The sequence below is a fragment of the Haemorhous mexicanus genome, chromosome 26 (genome assembly GCF_027477595.1).
Source record: "Haemorhous mexicanus isolate bHaeMex1 chromosome 26, bHaeMex1.pri, whole genome shotgun sequence".
Lineage (NCBI taxonomy): Eukaryota > Metazoa > Chordata > Aves > Passeriformes > Fringillidae > Haemorhous > Haemorhous mexicanus.
The window spans coordinates 627347-642914 of NC_082366.1; the positions used below are offsets into that span (position 1 = coordinate 627347).

The 15568-nt window shown below is 53.2% G+C and overlaps 1 long non-coding RNA gene across 1 annotated transcript; it reads left to right on the forward strand.

The window, feature by feature from the left end:
- Positions 1–652: 652 nt before the first annotated feature.
- On the forward strand, positions 653–8266 carry LOC132338596 (uncharacterized). Its single transcript, XR_009489493.1, has 2 exons — positions 653–837; positions 7929–8266. It is a non-coding gene; the product is annotated as an uncharacterized LOC132338596 (long non-coding RNA).
- Positions 8267–15568: the final 7302 nt, after the last annotated feature.

The following is a 15568-nucleotide window of genomic DNA, read 5'->3' on the forward strand; positions in this document are numbered from 1 at the left end:
TCGAAGTTCACCGAGGTCCTGGTAAGGAGGCCGTGGAAGGCCCAGGCTCAGCCTGGAGAAGCCCCCGAGGGCGCTGCTCAGTGTGCGGGGCTGGCAGCTGTTCCCCTGCCCGCTGCTGCGCGCAGAGGCCGCGCGGGCTCTTCTCCAGGCTCCCGTGGGCCCGAGCAGGTGCCCACGCAGCCCCGGCCCGGCCCGGCTGCGGGGCGGGGGCGGCACCGCGGGCTCCCCGGGCAGCAGCCGGCCCTCTGCCCCTCCCCTGGGGAGCCCGGCCCCAGCGGCTGCTGGCCACGCCTCAGGGCTGCCTGAGCGGGCAGGGGAGGCCGGGGCCGGAGGCAGGCATCGACCAGCCGAGGGGCTGAGCCCGCGCCAACCCTTCCATCCCTCATGCCGCTCTCTCCAGCTGGCAGAGGACAGGAGAAGAGCGGCCGAGCACCTGCGCCGGGCCCTGCCCTACCTGGAGAGCCCACAGGAGCCCCTGCGAGAGGCGGCCATCAGGTTCATGGGTGAGCCACGAGCCCGGGCTACCCTCCCCGGCCCGCCGCAGCTCGGCCCCAGCCCCGCCTGCTGGCCCGGCAGCGCCAGCCAGGCCCGGCGCCGTGGAGCCCCGCCTGGCCTCGGCGCCACTGCCGCCCTCTGGCAGCCGTGCCCTTGGGCAGCAGCGTGCAGCCAGGAGCGGGCTGAGCCCTGCCGGGCCAGCAGGCCGTGTGGCCACAGCACCGGCAGTGCCGCTGGCAGGGAGCTGTGCCGCTGGGGCCAAGGTGAACTCTTTGTTCTCAGAGATGGCTGGCTCTCCCATCGTGAAAAGGCAGCAGGAAGAGCTCCAGGCCCACAGTCAGGGTGAGTGCGGCCAGCGGGCTGTCAGCGGGGGCTGGCGGGGAGATCTGCATTGCCCCGGCAGGGAGCTACAGTCCCTGTCCCGACTGCGCTGGGCTTGGCTCCCTGCGTGGATGCGGGGTGGCGTGGGCAGAGCACAGAGCGATTTCAGGGACACTGGTCGGGGGGATTCGTGGCCAGCGTCTTGCGGCTGATCCCACTGGCCCCTCCTGTCTTCTGGCCGATGCAAGAGCTGAGTGGGACACCCTTGAGTAGTGGTTTTGGTTCGCCAGTTTATGATTTCCTGGCCAACGTTCCAATTAGTGTGGTACGTTCCGTGCTGGTTAATCACCAGTTCAGCCGGCCCTCCATGGCCATTTTTCATCTGATTTTAATCTCCCACAGATCCAACAGTTGGATAACCCTGATTCTGTGGCAATTTCTTGCATTAGAACTACAAAAAGCTTCCTGTTTGAAGTCAGACAACCCCAATCACTATACTGCTGTTCTAATGGTTTGTATCGTTCCCTTAATTCCTTTCGCTTCTCTTGTTCTGCCCTCTTCTTTTTTGCTTTGGATTCTTGCTCTTGTCGTTTTTGAGTTATTTGTTTCATTCTACTCTCTGTGTCCCTTCCTCCCCTATCTCTTGCTAAACAAAAGAACTTTGAGGATCGCAGACAAATTCGTTCATCATTATCCTTGAGAAGGTTGGTTAACACGGCCCATCACTGGGAGAAACCTTTTGTCCATACTTTAAATTTTCTCCAACCTAGTAGAATTTGCCACCCATAGTGCACATCTTTAATTGGCTGTGGTCATAGCGCGCTTCACTGACATGGCAATACTGATTCCATTCTTCTCCCAGTCCAGGCAGTAGGATCGCATTTGTCACAGACAGCCGGAGCAATAGGCTCTGATCCTGCAGCTCCCTTGTGGATTTAGTGGAGTTCAGGAGTGAGGCTATTAAGGCCCATTGCTTGGGATGCAATGATCAATACAGTGAAACTAATCCTCAGGGGCTTTAACTCTCTACCTCTCTCAAGGCCCCTTGGGTTGCATCCAAGGGCCCAGATGTAGATCTTCTCGGTAGCAGAGTTTGTACCTTGGGATTTAGTCCCTGATATCTTTTGTTTCATTTTTGCCTTTTGCCTCATGAGCCTTCAGTTCTCTATTCATCGTGGGCGTGGTCCAATTCTTTTTAACGTAGGCTGGTTGGCCCCTAAGTTTGGGGCATGTGTGGCTACAATAGGGTTGGTATATGTGCCTCCCTTTCTTCCAGTGATGCTTAGCTTCCTGCCACTCTTTCGCTTGAATTTGATATTCGTCAGGTATCCAACTGCCTTTGTTACACTCGATTTTTCCTAACTTGGCCTTTGCTACTTCCTGCAAATCAATTCCTGCTCGTGTTCCGTGTACCCAAGTTTTCCACCAATCTTTATCACCTGTTTTGATACATCCTTTCCTTACTGCAGCCCACAACGTTTTTATCAGTTTCTTTTGCTATTTCTTTGATACAATTTACAGCAGAGAGCATTAGGGATCTGTCCCCTTGGTAGGTCTGTATACCACAATTCTTCACACTCTATACACTTAAAACATCCCCGTGGATAACACTTACAGTTTGGAGTAGTACATTCTACCTCTCGTCAGTACAGTTGGTTTTGTAGCTTAAGGTGGGAGCATTTTCGTGACATGCACCAGTCCCTCTTTGACTTTACTTTCAGTTCTCTGAGGGTAGATGCAATTCTCCACTGGGATTCAGCAGGCGTCTCTGTCGGTGGTTCCTCCGTCGGTGGTTCCGCTGGTCCTTTGACCCGCGACGCGTGGGTCCAGCCTTTTTCCGCAGTTCAGACAGCTGTATCGGTGGTCAGCAGAGTTCAATGTGGACCTTCCCACCTAGGAGACCAACTTTCTTCCTTCTAGCTTTTAATTAGCACCCAGTCACCCGGTTTTATTCGGCGTATGCTAAATCCGAGAGGGGCTGATTGAGCAATTACCCCTTTCTCCCTTCGTTCTAGGACAGGTTGTCCCATCTTCTGGATGTATTTTTGAACAGTCACATCTGCTACGGCTACTGATATTTGGGGTACTTCCTGGGAATAGGGCATTCCATAAAGCATCTCATATGCAGAAAGCCCCGTATCTGCATTTGGAAGTGTTCTTAGAGTAAGTAATGCTAGAGGTAAACATTTTACCCATGACATTTGGGTCTCAATCATCGGTTTTGCTAATTGTTGTTTTATAGTTTGGTTCATTCTTTCCACCCTCCCAGAGCTCTGGGGCTGCCAAGGGGTGTGATATTCCCAGGAAATACCCGTGGCCTCTGTTACTCCTCTTATCATACTGGAAGTAAAATGGGAGTCCTGATCAGAATCAATGGCCCTAATTACCCCAAATCATTCGGGGAATAATTTGTTCCAGCAATATTTTAACTACAAACTTTGCCGTGGCTCGGGCAGCCAGGTAGGCCTCCAGCCAATGAGTTAGTTGATCTACTAATACTAAGAAGTATTTCCATCTGCCTGCCTTTGGTAATTCAGTGTAATCCAGCCAAACCCTTTCAAATGGTCGGTAGGCTATTTTCCTACCACCGGTTGGAGCTTGTCTCATTACTTTTTTTGCTAACTTTTTGACAAGTCAAACACCCCTGTGTTATTTGTTTTGCTATTTCAAAAATTCCAATACATCCACACTATTTTAAAGAATGATTACATAAGGCTTTTGTTCTCCAGTGAGTACGTTGGTGTAACTGGCTTAGAATCCTTTGAGCGTAAGCCTTAGGTAAAATCTCTCTTCTGTCTGGGAGTACCCATTTTCCCAGCTCTTTCTTAGCTTCTATTTTTTTATAGCTTCTTCCTCTTGAAAACTGTAGCTTTTTGGCAGTTCCTCTTGAATTTCCTCTATCGTGTTCAGCTGGATAGTCTCTTGGAATTGAAAAACTGCCTCCTTTGCAGCTTGATCAGCTGTGTTTCCTCTTACTAAGTAGCTTGACCCTTGTTGGTGACCTTTTACATGTACTGCAGCTATTCTCTTAGGTCCTTGCAGGGCTTCAGGCACTCTAATTCTTATCTCCCGATGGATCAGTTTCTTCCCTTGAGTGTTAATCAACCCTCTCTCCATCCAAATGTGTGTACAATTCCAAAAGGGTATTTTGAATCTGTAGAAATAGTCCCCACCTTATCTTTTAAAAGTTCTAAAGCTCAGTATAAAGCAGACAATTCACAAGCTTGAGCTGACCAGCTGGAACTTATTTTTCCTCTTTCTATTACAGACATGTTTTCCCCTTCTACAATAGCATATCCTGAATTTCGTTTCCCTCCTAGCACCCTTGACGAGACATCGATAAAATATTTTTCCCCACTAGAGAACTCTGTCTCACTTTAATCTGGTCTCACTTTTGTTTGTAATTCGATTCATTCTACACAGTTATCAGCCAGCTCTTCAGTTGGCTCCTCAGAGAGAAATTGTGCAGGTTTCTGAGCAGGAGTGACCTTAAGTTCAGGTTCAGGGGGAATGTATCAAGATGGCTTCATACTTTAACATCCGGCTATCAGAGAGCCACTTCTCTGCTTTCTGATGTAATATGCTTCTTACATTCTGGGGGGTATATACTGCTAACAGTGCTCCGAATGCAACTTTCTTTGCTTCTTCTACCAGAAGAGCTGTTGCTACTATAGCTTGTAAACATACTGGCCATCCCCTACTAAGAGGGTCCAGTAATTTTGAAGAATACCCCACCGGCTTTCTGTCTCCTCCCCAGTCCTGGGTAAGCACTCCAGAAGCAGTTTGCAGTTTCAGCCGGCCCAGAAGGTTGCATTCTGCTTCTGAAACTAGTAAGAGATCACTGCTATCCAATTCTCCTTTCGATTCAATTAATACTTGTTCAATAACGGGAACCTTAAAGGCCTCCCCTTTTGCTCCGATTACTTGAGCTGTTTTCCGGCTGATTTTGCATCCTCTTGGTAATCTTTGCACTGCTGATCTTTCAGCACCCGTATCTACTAAAAATGTAACTTCTTCACCTTGGGGGGGGACCTATCTTTAATTTTATCAAGGGCTCCTGTGATCTTCTGGTCCCTAATAAATAGGGCCCCTGACACCTCTACTCTTCTGCTAACTGTTTTTGGTCTGCTTCTCGTTTCTTGCAAAACCTTTGAACGTGACCTTTGACCCCACAGTAAAAGCAGGTAGGTCTTTTCAAACCCTCACCTGTTCTTTTTCTGGTGCTTTTAGCATTTCCTGAAGATGCACCACCCTTCTGAACTTTTACTGCAGCCACAAAACCTTTGTTTGACCTGTCGCCTTCCCTTCATCTCTTGGCACATCAACTTTCTGCGCTTCCCTTAACAATTCTTGTCAACCTCCCTCCTGCCAGTCATCCAACTTTTCAAGTTTCCTTCTAATGTCCTCCCATGATTTTGCCACAAACGGAGTTTTGATTAACGCTTCCCCCACAGCTGTATCAGGATCCAATCCTGAATGCATTTGTATACTCCTCTCTATCCTTTCTAACCAATCTCTCATGCCAGCCTGTCTTGTCAATTGCCTCTCCTCTGCTGTAAATGAAATACTTCAATGGACTGAATCTCTGTCCAGGTGTAAATGCTGGGTCTTAGAAACCGATCCTTTTCCTTTTTGGTTTTTAATGCATACAAGGGAGTAGGCCAGGACCCATGCCACAAAGCGGCATAATCGCTTTCCTCTTGGTTAATAGGGTCCTTTTTATTTACATCGGCATTCAAGGCCTGACAGATCCACCCTTCAGATGACCCGTACATTGGCCAATAGAAATGATCAGGTCGTATCATTTCCTTAGTCCATTCTGTCATACAATATTGTATCATTTTCTCTTTGCTTTTTCCTCTCCTGGTTTCACATTTATTCCACAATTTTAACATTACCCCAAGGGGGCTGTCCTGGGGTATATCCAGTAAAATCCTCCCTCTTTTTCCGGTACCTTCAGTACCTCTATTTTCCTGCTGCTTTATACCAGCTCTCCTGGGTTTTTGCTTTGGCATTCTACCCATTTTATCCTAACCGGTGTTCCCTCACTCGCCTGTTCACCACGCTTGTTCAGACCTTGGTCCCTTTTTGTCAAGGATTTTTCTCATAAAAGGTCCCTTCTACCAGTACCGCTTCCCGCCTCCGATTTTCTAAGAAAAAACCCCCCTTAATTATTATTTCCTCTCACCCCCGGCCTTTTATATATAGGAAATCCTACTTCACTCGCTTCCTTCCTTCACCTGCCGTTCCCCTCGCGGGGAGACGAAACCGATCGCTTCGTGACTGGGTCACGTCTCACACACACACCACTCACACTCTTACACACCTACACCCGTTCTTATGCCCCCTAACCAAGCGATACTTAGAGCCTCCTTTTCTCGCCTGGATCTCCGTGCACGAGTCATTGCAGCTGAATTGACTGCAGTCTACTCCAGGAGCTCAAAATTCTTTGCTCATAATTTACCTTAAGGATTTCCACTTCCCTGAGAGATTCCCCAGTCACTCAGGGCCACCTGAGGCAGAAGCCTCCAAGGTGGGGCGCCTCCCACAGATCAGGAGTCTCCCTCAATGGATTTGGAAATTCCCGGCCAGTGCACCAAATCTGTTATCAATAAGAAGCTTGACTATGCCAATATTCAAGCGGCAATCAATTTATTAATTCATATGGTAAAGTATGAGCAACACAGCGCTGGGTACAGTGGGGGCACTTTCCCTCCAACTGCACGCCGATAGTTGGGGCTTACAGGTATTTATAGGGGTACTCCTAAGCTTTCTCAGCAGTTTCTATTCCAATTGTTACTCATCAGCAGTTTCTATTTTCCAATTTTTACATCACAATTCTATACACTATTGTGATTTAGCTTTTCTCAGGATGTGTCCCAAAAAGGAGGACCCCACCCCCCCCCACAGACGGTAGTAGTAGTTTCCGAAATATTGGTCCTGGTTTCTGCAAGAATAAAGACGAATTCCGTCTGGCAAAGTCCAGCTCCCCAGATGTGGGTCCACCTTTGTAATTACAATGACTGTAGACCTCATAAGAGTGATGGCCAGCTTCCCTTGGTCAAAATTAGAAGTCCTTGAGATGACATTCATCTTCCTTTCTCAAGCTGTTTTTCTCTGGTCTGTTGAGGCATGAGATAAGCATATTTCCTTTATAGATATTCCAAAGCTATAGTTTCAAGGATACAAGCAATATTCTAAAAGTATCCTTCAAAAGGTTATTATTGCAGCACTCTTTAAGGCCTGACTACAAGCAAAAAGCAACATCCTTAACACATCCTTTCATTCAAATGCTGCTAAATCAGCCAAGGTTAATTGCAAACAAAAGAGAGGTTCAAAGGCCTCCTTCCATGCTTTACTTTCCTCAGTTATTATTAGAACTCGCAACTGTCCCATTGTCGGCCTCCACACATATCGCAATCACAAATACACACATTGCCTGGATGTAGCTGACACGAAACACAGCTTTGTATTTCACAACGGCAAAGTTCTTATTATCTCTCTCTAAAATCATCTTCATCTCTAGCAACAGAGATCTCCTTCTGTTGCTGGGGGCACAGGATCTTCATCACTCTTCTTTACGTCTCTGTTCAAACTTCTGATAAAATCACAGCTACTTCAACAGCTGCTGACTTTAGCATGGAGCTCTTTGCTCAATCCCTACAATCTGAACATTTTCATCTCTCCATACCTCCATGCGTTATAGGGAAAAAAGTGTCGCTCTCCATATATTTACAAGAGGCCTAAAACTAAAGGCATCTCCTCATCCCTCCCATCTGGGACTTGACTTCTTTTTCACTGACCTCAGCCAGGCTTGGGCTAGGTCAGCCGCATTGCTTCTTTGTCGGCCAGAAGGGAAAAGAGAAAGTGCCCGAGTTTCTGTTGTTTTTAACATGTGGTTTTCACAGGGGCTTTCGTGTACAGCTTTCCAGATTGTCAATTCCCAAAGCCAGCCCTTGATTGCTTTCCTATCAGACAGGGAGGAACCTGCCAGCGGCCTCTCCCAAAATACCATCTCCGTGATGCACAAACCAGCACACCTTGGCAGGAGCGTCTCCTAGGATTCCTGCAGATGTGGGCGCTGACTGTGGCTCTCTTCCTCTCTGTTGCAGCCAATTAAGTGCCAAGGGAAGACATGAGTCCGTCCCACGCCCTATTTGCCAGAAGAGCTGAAGAATTAGCTGCATCTTCAGGATCCGGCAAACCAGTGTCCCGAGAACAGCACCAGGAGGCACTGAAGAGGACACCATCTCCCACTGCCACTGCAGCTCCAGGCACAGCCGATGACTGGCACAGCTGAGCCTGTGGGAAGCTCCCCGTTGCTTCTGCCTTCTCTGTGCCTGTAGATAGCTCCCTCTGTCCAGCCCTCACACCCTGCCCATTCCCTTTTCTTTCCTCCCAGCTCATCCCTTTGCTTCGCCTTCTATTAATAAACAGTTTGGCTTCTTCACTTTGCCTGCATCTCTGTGGATCTGAAGCAAATCTGGGGCCCTGGGACACACGGGCCCCTGCTGCCGTTCTCTTCCACGCTGTGTTTGGTGCACAGACACAGAGGAACGAGGGCAGGTCAGGCTGGGAAGGTCCCTGTGCCGAAGGTGCCGTTCCACAGCACTGTGCAGTTCCAGATCTTGCTGAACACACGGAAGGCCAGCAGTGGCACAAGGAGGAGCCTGTGTGTCAGCACCAAAGTCCTATCTAAGGCCCTGCCATATTTGGTCCCCTGTTGTGCACGTCAACAAGATAACAGAGTGCAGACAACGAAGGAAACCTTATGGTTTAAGCGGTGGGAATTTGACCCTTATGAGAAACAATGGATTGGTCAATCGATGGGAAGTGAACCTGTGAAAGAGGAACAATGCCCGATGGAGCTGTGGCTGGCATGGAGGCGGTATCACAGGTCCTTGCAGCCTCGTCTCACGCGCTGGCCAAGCGTGAGACGACGTTGTAAGTGGAAAACCTCCATTCCAGAGGAGTAGATGCCAGGCCTGGTTCTGGCGTAGAGGGATGAAAAGAACAAAATGCGCACCCTTTTGATGCCGGGGTTGCCCTGAACGTGGGTGGCCTGCCTGCCCGTCCCACTGGAGCACCATGCTGAGGTACCCTGACAGCAGCCCAGTGCTCCTTGCTCCTCTCTGCTGACACGTGAGCGTTTGTCTGGTTTCGGGATGGCCCTGGCTGTGTCAGGGGTGCCATGTGGACACAAGGCAGCCGGTCCTGTCCCGCCGGGTCCCAGCAGTGCCTCGCAGCAGCCCTGCATCCACATCAGCATGCTGGCCAAGAGAGGAGGCCCTGGAAGCCGAGGCAGCTGATTTTAAGCTTTCGCAGATACACCCAGGGGATGGCCAGCGGTGTTCCCTCAGGATACAGCAGTCCTGAGGGGCCTCTCCAGAGCTGCCTGATGCCACCTGCTCCTTGTGGCACCAGCTGCTTTCCTGTATAATGTTCTACCTCCCCTTAGAGTAAAGAGGGAGCTGGAGAAGGAGCTTGCCAGGCTGCTCTGGATCCTTTTCCAGCAGTCCTGGTTGAGTGGAGAAGTCCGAGCTGAGCGCAGATGTGCCAATGGAACAGCCGTGCTTGGGAAGGCGCGCTGGAAGGGATGATCCAGGAACCACAGGCCTGGCGGCCTGAGCTTGCTGCTGGGGAAGGCCTGGGAGCAGATCCTCCTGAGTGCCAGCGCACGGCCCGTGCAGGAAACCAGGGCGTCTGCTGGAGGGTGGGAAAGCTCTGCGGAGGGGCGGTGTGAGAGTCTGTCCGAAATATCCTTCAATTTGCCTCACAACTGTCATTGAGAGACCATTGAGAAGGCCCCCTTGTCCTGTTCCTGGGCCTGGAGTGGAAGGTTTCCCGCCAAGCCAAGTCCTCGGAGATCTGAAAGGATTGCTTAGTTACTCTTACCACAGGTGCATGTATTTTACCACATGCTACACTGCACCCCGGGACACTCTGCCCTTTTGCAACAATAGCCTTGGAAGCTGTCCCACTTTCTCGGCCTGGCTGGACTTCTCCTGAGCTTTTGTGTGGTCCCACACAGAAGACCCCTCTTGCTCCTTTGCTACCACTGTGACCGCCAAACTGAGATGAAAGAAGCCTCTTCACCAGAGAAAAAACCCGAGACGTGAAATCCCCACGTGAGAAAGGCCTCCCTCACACTTTCCAAGGACTGGGACTGAAGCCCCCAGCCCGGGGGAGGTGCGTGGGGGGAGGTGAGCTGACCAAAGCAAGATGGATGTTGCAGGTGTGGGCATTGGACCACGAAAACAATGGCCCTCGCCCACTGAGAGGTGGACTGTGTCTACCCTTTTCCAAATACCATTCTTTTTACCAGAAGATACAATAGATTCAGTTTTGAAAGAATCCCCTTCCCCCTCATCCAAAGAGTATAATTAGGGTCCGGAACGGACTGCATCTCCGAGATCTCCCCGGACGTGACCTGGTGAACCTCATCGGCTGGACATCGAAGGACCTTCGCAATTCTCACGTTTTGGTAGCTATATAGCCTTTTCCTCCCTATTTTCCTTATTTTTCCCTTTTCCCCCAGTTCCTCCCCAACGCATTTTTGCTGCGGTTATTTCAATCAAGGGCATTTCTGTTGATTAATACTGCAACCATCTTGTACCATGTTGGTTTTTTGCACCCTGAGATCAATCTAAGAACCACCACAAAGCCCGCCTGCAAGGACGGCTCGTGACAGACGGGGACAGCTGGGGGTCCTGGCGGGGTGTTGAGGCCTTCTGTGGGGTGTTGGGGAGGATTTGTCTTGGGGGGTGTGTTGGGGAAGGATTTGTCTGGAAAGTGAGAGGTCTGGGCTGGAATTTGAGTCAGTCTGAAGGCAGCATCTGTGCTTTGGCACAGCTTGGGTTAAAGAGGGCAGAAAGAATATCTGTAACTCTTTCTGTTCATGGTCCTGTTTTCCCTGAAGGGAGCAAGAGGAGAGAGCTGTACTTTATTGGCCATTTAGATATCTGTAACGGGGGAAGATCAGCCCTTTTGCCATCTACTCCTTTGTTTGGGTAACTCTTGTAACACGGAGCGGTCTTTCATTCCTTGAGAGCTTTTATTCCTTAAAAGAACTAGGAGATTATAATCCCTTTATCAAAAATGATTTGCAAACTAAAGAATGGCCTTCTTTTTCCTTCTGTGCAGTGGTATGTTTTGTAAAGTGACTTTCAGTGGATGATGTTACGGCAAATGAGTTTCTGCTTTGAGATGGGAACAAACTTCCAAACCATTCCTGTTGTAGTGTGTTTTTTTATACTTTGTAATATTTTGAAGAAGTTTGGTTTTTTATATCCCCGTCGTTTCCCAAATAGTTTTCCCCAGACTTTACCCCCTTCCCTTTACCTATGAAATTCTTTTCCCTTGATGAGATCATCCCCAAATCCCCAGCCTGGCTCACTGTCAATCACTCAGCATCCCATCCCCTTCATCTAGAAGCTTCGGTTCAAGACGTCGAGCGATTAGACAGAGGCCAGGGCTCAGCCCCCTGAGACTTGTTTTACATGCTGTCCAAAATGTCTATCCCCCACTACCCACCCCTTTGGGTCATTTATTGGACGGCAGAATGTTATCGGCTTTTGGTTTCCTCCTCCCTTTAAATGTAACCTTGGCACATCTCCAGGGCTCTCGGCAGGAGGCCCCCTGAGGTGCAGGAGCTCCCCAGAGCTCCTGAATAAAATCTTGGATTAAGCCCTGCTAAGAGTCGGCCCCTTTCTTCCACCAATGTCTCTAGTGTCTCCTCTGCTGCAAAGGTGACTGGCCTAGCTGCCCTCAGCACCCTCGGGGCACGAGAAAGCGTCTCCCCGCAGAGGGCCATGTCGGGGTTGCTCCCGCGGTGTCTGCCGACTCGGGCCTGGCCGGGGGTTCCTGAGAAGGCTGCCAGAGGGACAGAGACACATTCCCATTCTCCGGCCATCGCTATTAATTGGAGACGTTTGCAAATTTTGGAACTACTTGAGTTGAGCAATGGGAAGTAAAGCTTTCCTGAAGCGAGGTTTCTTAAATGCCCTGAGCCCACAGAGAAGGGCAGCACTTGCTGATGTTTTGAGCTGTTCCAAAAGATTCTGTCAGGCTGTCTTAGACACTTTGGGGCCAGGGATTCCTCCCAGCCTGGGCCACTTTGGGTGGGCTGGGGGCGGCCCCAGGGCAGGCGGCAGTGTGTGCAACGGCCCTGGGTGGAACGCTGCAGCACCGTCACCGTGGCGTGCAACGGAAGCCGGCGTCTAAGGGCTCTTTGTGACACGTGGGAAATAGAAGCTTGCCCGGGTGCACGGAACACTCAACGGCGCAAAACGGTACAGAGCGGTGCCGTGTGGAGCCCCCGCACAGCGCACTTGTTCTTGTCTGACCCGGAGCTTTGCTGCAGCCTTGTTGTTGAGGCTGAGCTCGAGGCCAGAGCACAGGACTCGGTGACCCGTGGCCTTCTGAGGCATCTGTTGTGCAGCTGCCCTCAAGGGCAGAGTGTGGGACTTGGTGCCCGGAGCTTTTCTAGGGCATCACTCCTGCCAATAGCTCCAGTCACTGACATGGAGCAGAGAGCCCCGACAGTGCCCAAGCTGGCTTGGGTGGAGGAGGAGGAAGGCGGCCCTGGAGCTGCCCCAGCACAGGAGTCTGAACAGGTGGTGCTGTTCCATCCACCGCAGGAGGGTGAGTGTCAGATCTGGGCCACAGGGCTGCAGCCTGCAGCCAACTTGGCCCCATCCCATGGGGGGCCATGCCATCCCCTGGGGACATGCCCATGGACAGGATGGAAGAGGGGCCGGGCAGACAGCCCGCAGTGGCCGTGCTCCATCTCCCTGGGGCATCCCGGGGCTCTCCCTGCTTGGGGAGCGCAGGGCTGGGCCCTGTTCTCCGGCCTCCCCCACAGCCCCTCAGCTCTGGCTACTCTGGTTCTTTGCCAGATGCAGCCGTGGAGCGCACGCGAGAGCAGGAATCCAGCCGTGGCCGCTTCCGCAGCACAGCGCAGGTACCTGCAGCCACCCCCACCTGGGCTGGGCCTGCTGTCCCTGCTCAGCCAAGCACCGTGTGGGGAGCAGTCCATGCAACATCCCCAGCTTCTTTCCCTTCTCCTACAGCTCGTTCTCGGCTTCATCCAGAGCATTCAGCAGGAAGACACCAGCACCATGGGCACTGGGCTCAGAGCTCACTCAGAGCTCCTCAAACCTGAGACCAGTGCCGCCCTGCTGGATTTGCTCGCGGAGAGGGGTGTTTTCAGGCCAGAGCAAGTAAGCAGCCTGTGGCCAGGCTTCAATTCCCCCATGAGTCACGTGGCTTCCCAAGCCACGCCAGCTGGTCCCTAGGAGCCTTTGAGGCCATTGCAGTGCGCTGGGAAGGGAGGCACTTCTCTGGGGACGCTGGGGACATCGCTCCCTCAGGCAGCTTTCCGAGTCTCCCCGTGCCTTCTTCAGGTGCCCGCCATGGTGAGGTACATTCACCGATGGCTCATGGCCACTGATTCTGCCGAGCACAGGCTGGACAAGACCCTGCTGAATGTCACCAGAGCACACCCGGATGACGCAGTCGTGACGCTGCTGCGTGTGGCCCCGTCCTGTGACAGGTACGGGGCCCACATGCCCAGAGGGCTCAGGGCTCCCCAGCCCATCACCCTGTACTGCCTTTCCCAGGTATCTGACCAGCAGAGAGTTCCAGGGCCCTCTGGCTGCTGCCTTTGCCAGCCCTGGCACGTCAGCCCCCCAGCCTGCTGCATGCTCCCTTGCCGCCTCTCAGGGCTCTGGCCCCACAGGCCTGGGCTGCCTGGGCGCTGCTGGTGAGGGCCAGTGGGCAGAGGCAGAGCTGGCGGTTAGCCCAGGCCCCTAGGGATGCCCAGGCCACAGTGCTGTGTCTGAGACCACCCCTCCCGAGACAGAGCTCTAACCCCGCAGAGCTGCCATCGCCATGTGGAAGACCATCATGTGCTCGCCCAGGACTGCGGAGCCAGTGCTGCTGATCCTCCTGGATGTGCTGGGGAGCTGGCCAGAGTGCAGCACGTGCACCTCCGATGGGGACGAAACGGGTGTCTTTGCCGTGGCCGTGAGTTTCTGCAACTGGCCTTTGCCGGCCCCAAGGCCGCCTCTCCAGCAGCTCTCCCACCCTCCTTCCCCCACTGCATCCCCCTGCCTCAGGCGCTGGCCTGAGGGCGGGAGATGGCCCGCCAGGCCCCGTGCTCCCCCTGCATCTCTCGGGGCCTCTCCCTGCCAAGCTCGGGCCCTGCCCCACGGACACCTTGGCACTGAGCGCTGTCTCGGGGGGGCTTTGTCCTCTGCAGGCAACCATGGTGTTGTGGAAGATCCTCCAGGAGCCCCACGTCCCACGTGTAGTGACAGCGTATTTCCCCCGCCTCTTTGTGCACCTGCTCTTCCAAGTGTTCTTCAGCACAGAAGAGATGCCAGAGCAGGTCGACACCTTCTGGAAGGAATGCCAGGAAGAGCACGGCCTTGCCACCAGCCCCAACAGGTGCTCCATCCCACCTGTCCCTGCCACATGGCCTGCGAAGGAGCCAGTGCTGCCAGTGTGACCTGCTGGGCTTTGCTGTGCACACAGGTTTGCAGTGCAGACCCTGAAGTCCCTGCTCTGCCTTCTCCAGTGTGAGCACGTGGTGGTGTCAATGGAAGGCAAGCGCGGCTGGGACACGCTGCTCTGCGTTGATACCCACCACTATGCCGTGGCTCTGCTGGCCGGGTGAGACCCCCCTTCTCCCCACTGCTCCCGGCATTTGTGGCCCGTGCCCGGGCTGTCCCACACAGTCGCTGCGGCTGTGGGCCAAAGGGACGAGGGACAGCCAAGCAGACTGGAAAAGGCTGGCAAAGGAGGGTGCCCAGGAGCAGCCACATGTCCAAGGGCCCAGGTCCCCTGGCAGGGTGGTGGGGAAAGACAAGAACTGTGCGAGTCAGTGCTGGGAGAGGCTTCCCCCCCTGGCTCAGGGTCTTAGTGCCATTTTCCACCTTCCAGGGAGATGCGCCATGCATCCAGGCACTTGTGTAAAAGCATCTTATGCTGCCTCCTTGAGATGCTCGGCAAAGAGATGCCCTACTGGGATTTCCCTGCCCTGGCATTCCTTGCGGAGGTGAGCCTGGTGGCCAGCACTGCCTGGCTGAGCTGTCTCCCAGCTCTCTGCCCTCTCGTCGCCGCAGCCACCTGGGACGGTGGCCGCGCCCTGTGCTGCTGCCTGGGCCCAGCCCTGTGCGGCTCCGGGCTCCTGCCGGCCGGCTCCCCCGTCACTGCCCTGTGCCCTTCAGGTCCTCGAGTGCCTGGACTTGAGGGAATGCAGGGACAGCATCATGGACGTCTTGTCAAGGCAGCTGCGGAGGGAGCGCACAGACATTGGCAGCCAGCTTCTCAGGGCCCTCCTCCCGCTCAGGGACGGCTCCCCACTGGTGAGAAGGGGGCAGCGGCTGAAGCCGTGTCGCTTGGCCTCGCCTGGGCTTCCGGCCCTGGGGCAGCTGCTCCCAGCTCTCCTGCCTCCCGCTTCAGCTGTCCGAGTGCTCGGCGACAGGCCTTTGGCCTCTGGGCCCTGCGGCAGCGGGGTGGCCTTTCACAAACTTGTCTTCCGCACAGGCCGAAAGAATGTGGAGCCTGACCGAAAGGCTCGCGGAGCTCCTGCGGGTCAGGATCACCACTGTTCTCCTGGCCTATCTGTTCCTGGATAATGGTGCCCGGATACCCAGCCCCATCGCCCTGCAGCTGGCTAAGGTGTTCCTGCCACTCTTTGACAACGTAAGGCTCTGTGCCCCCAGCCACGGCCACTGGCTGCTGCCCG